Consider the following 4,071-nt stretch of genomic DNA (forward strand, 5'->3'; position numbering starts at 1 on the left):
GGAGTACAGACCTAAACAGAGAACTCTCAACAGAGGAATCTAAAATGGCTGAAAGACACTTACGGAAATGCTCAACATCCTTAGTCATCAGAGAAATGCAAATCAAAACAACTCTGAGATTCCATCTTACACCTGTAAGAATGGCCAAGATCAAAAACACTGATGACAACTTATGCTGGAGAGGTTGTGGGTTAAAAAGAACACTCCTGCATTGCTGGTGGGAATGCAAGCTGGTACAGCCCCTTTGGATGTCAGTATGGTGATTTCTCAGAAAATTAGAAAACAACCTTCCTCAAGACCCAGCAATACCAAAGGATGATCAATCGTGCCAGAATGGCATGTGCTCAACTATGTTCACACAGCACTGTTTGTCATAACTAAAACCTGGAAACAACCTAAATGCCTCTTGACCTAAGAATGGATAAGGAAAATGTGGTACACAATGGAGTACTACACAGCAGAAAATAATGGCATCTTGAATTTTGCAGGCAAATGGATGGAGCTAGAATACATCATTTCGAGGTAAGGTAACCCAGACCCAGAAAGACAATTGTCACATGTACTCATTCATAAGCGGTTTTTAAACATAAAGCAAAGAAACCAGCCTACAAATCACAATCCCAGAGAACCTAGACAACAATGAGGACCCTAACAGAGACATATGTGGATCTAATCTACATGGGAAGTAGAAAAAGACAAGATCTGAGTAAATTGGGAGCATGGGGACTATGGGAGAGGATTGAAGGGGAGGGAATAGGCAGGGAGGGGAGCAGAGAAAAATGTAGAGCTCAATAAAAACAATAAAATTAAAAAAAAAGAAATAAACTGACCCCAAAGACATGCCCACAAAACAATCTGATAGAGGCAATCCCTTAATTGAGACTCCCTCTTCCCAGGTATGTCTAGATTTGTGTCAAGTTGACAGGTGGAATGAACTATGATCCCTGCCCTTGTGGTACTTATGTTCTACAGAGATTCAAAAGGACAATAAACAATGAATAAAATGAAATAAATGAAATGCTAAAAATGCATGCAAGTCAGATAGGTCTAAGTACTTTGGATGGAGAGAAGCTATTTACTAAGATAATCAGAGAACAGCACCCTAAGATCGCATTTCAATAGACACCTGAGGGAACACACCAGGGGAATATCTGAAATATGAATATGAAGGTCAGGCACAGAAAGAACAGCCACGCACATAGAGGCTAGAAGGGAGTAAGTAACAGGTCTGGTCTGTTACTCCTGGGATGGAAATGAGCCAGAATATTCTACAGTGGGATGGACAGCAAGCAGTAAGAAACTTAAGTCAGATTATAAGACAATTTAAGGGGTCAGCAAGTAGGATTGTAAACATTTTTGTATTTTACTTGAAGACAGAAACTTCAGAAAACTCGAAGCATTTCTTATCTAGTTCACATAATAAAGCAGGTATAATATGGAACAAGTTCTTGTGGGTAATTTTAAGAGTCCTAAGTGCTTACTGAATAAATATCTACTTACAAGACCAGGGAAATGGGCAACTGGTGCTTTGCCCCAGCTTTCTCAATCCAACACCATTAGCTTCAGCGTACATGACATTTTTCTAGTCTATGCATTTGGAATTAAAGTAAATTATAAAACACAAAAAGCATTTTTTTCTTGTCTCAAAAAAAAAATCAAAAACCAACCAAACAACAACAACAAAAGCCCACAAAGAACATTTTTCTGTAGCACTTTCAGATTTAGAGGTATTAAAGTTTAATCTCCTTGTGATACAACACATTAAAAACAAGAGAACTGTGGCTGGGAGACACTGCTGGTGCTTAGGTGAGGAAATTCTTTCACACCGCGTTCTCTAACTGCAATGAAGGGAGATACGTGCTCTCAGGAGTGTCCCCTGAGGACCGCAGGAAGAGTTCATCACTGCCCTCTCTGACGAAAGCACCGCATTCACAGGATTGCTTTGGCATTTACCAAGTGACATCAGTTTTTCAAAGCTGTGACCTCTGGAGTCAGTATTGTGATACATCATTCAGCTTTATCTTTCAACACAAGATGTTACAAACAAGTCCCTGCTCTATGCCAGTTCTATAACCACGCTTAGTTATAGAACTTTAAACCAAGAGAAGCCCTCCTCTCAGTTCACTCTGCAGAGCAGTGAGTCCAGACAAGGGCTTTCAGAGGCAGCGGCTTACATTTCGAAGCTATGACCTTACACTAGCGCTGAGTCCGAGGAAACGTTTATCGAAGCACTAACATTAACCACCTCAATTACCAATTAGGTCTGAGTTGTATCTCTTTATATAGAGATATTCAAGTTTGCAAATCCCATCTCTATTACTAGGGGGATTTTATGTAAGGGGAGAGTGGAGAAGAGGGATGTTTCCAACAGCTGAAGAAAGCTGCACCTGTGTGGCAAGCACTTCTGAATGTCACATCAGCCAGACGGATCTAAATAAGGACAGCAAACAAGGCAGGACACTTTTTTGCAACAGTAATTACACATTTGTTTCCTGAAAATTTGACGATTCCTCCTAGCCCTATTGAATACATGCTCATTCCACAGCATAGGCACTTAACGTATACTGAAATCAGAAGAGTCATCTCCAGCCTGCTCCTGTAAACTTACTTTCAGGGGAACACTCCTCCTAGCTTTATTCTCGTCATGAATGACCCTGGAGCTAACCCATTCACTGCCCTGGAACAGAAAGGTGCACATCTAAAATAGTTGACTCATGAAATAAAGGGAAGAGGGCAAAGATTCTAAAACTGCTTTAGCGCACATACTCCATAGGACTTTCAGTTATCTCACTTGCTGTTTTAGGAAAGGCAATAATCCTGTGTGTCTTCCAAATAACAGTTTATAATGACTGTATTAAGAAAAAAAAAGAAGGCTTTAAATTTGGGTATCAAATACTAACAATACAAAGAAAACAGAAAAAATGTATTCAAGGATTTTAAAAGTCAAAACTCAGAATCAAATTGACCAATAACATTTTTTAAGTTTGGTTAGTTCTTGCTCTTTGTACATGGTAGAGAATACTATGGTCCATTCTCAACCTTATGACCACCTGCAAGTCACACATGGCTCACAACACCCAGTGCTCAGAGTCAGGCAGGTTAACAAGTTCAAACTCACCGTGGGGCCACAGGGAGACTGTGCCTGAAAGACATTTTTCTCTTTTTAAAAGAAATAACAGATAAAAATGAATATCAAACTATAATTGAAATTATAAATGAATATAAATGAATTATAAATGAAATTATAAATTGGATGGGAGAAAAGCCATGAAAACCTGTCTTAGAGATGAGATGTGCCGAGGGTGCTCGTGAACTCACAGTAACTACAGCTCCTGCGGAGGGCCTGCACAAGACCAGGCACATAAACATCCAACTAGCAATGGAGGAGGGACCCATGAGGCCCTGCCCCTGACCAGGGGAGCTGAGGGCTACTAGAATCAAGTCACTGCCTTGGGTGATGCAGACACTAATGAGTTAGTTAACCGAGCTCCAGTGGACAGCCTCACTACAACTATGCCTAGAGCTGTCTGTGGGATGCTCAATCATAAATGACACTTCTTATTACTCCACCTGCGTCAGTGCTCAAGGAACATCACAGACAACAGAGCAAAAAGACCGTGAGAGCCCAAAGTCTGGGAGGAGTGCTGCAAAGAGTGTCTTCTGGACACGGCAGGGCTATCAGACCCATGAACTCTCAGCAGCTGTGGTTGTCTGTATCAGATATGCACAAGATAGAAGTAGTCAATGCCCTGGCATGGAGTAGGAGGATGGTGTGCTCACAAAGCCCCACCCCTAGCTGAAGAGCTATTGGCAGTTGAAGGGTGCTAGGAGGAGTCAGTTTTCATCAAGGGTGTGGCCCCTGGTAGGTTGTTCATGTTCCAGTGATCTACTATACCAAAATGCATATGGGTAATCCTAACTGGACTCAGGACGATAGAAAAGGGGAAAGGAAAATGAGAAAGAAAACTAAGAAAATGAAGACTAGACATGAAATTAAGACAGGGAAAGAGGATTAGGGTGGATATGATCAAGATTCATCATTTGCATATATGAAATTCTCAGAGAATAAAT

The 4,071-nt window shown here is 40.9% G+C and overlaps 1 protein-coding gene across 1 annotated transcript in view; it reads right to left on the reverse strand.

The window, feature by feature from the left end:
* The window catches only part of Lemd3 (LEM domain containing 3), a 46,196-nt gene that overhangs the window by 25,928 nt on the left and 16,197 nt on the right, over nt 1-4,071 (reverse strand). The gene's annotated exons all lie outside the window — the stretch shown is intronic.

This window comes from Alexandromys fortis, unplaced genomic scaffold, assembly GCF_014885135.2.
Source record: "Alexandromys fortis isolate MF-2015 unplaced genomic scaffold, M_Fortis_MF-2015_v1.1 scaffold_154, whole genome shotgun sequence".
Lineage (NCBI taxonomy): Eukaryota > Metazoa > Chordata > Mammalia > Rodentia > Cricetidae > Alexandromys > Alexandromys fortis.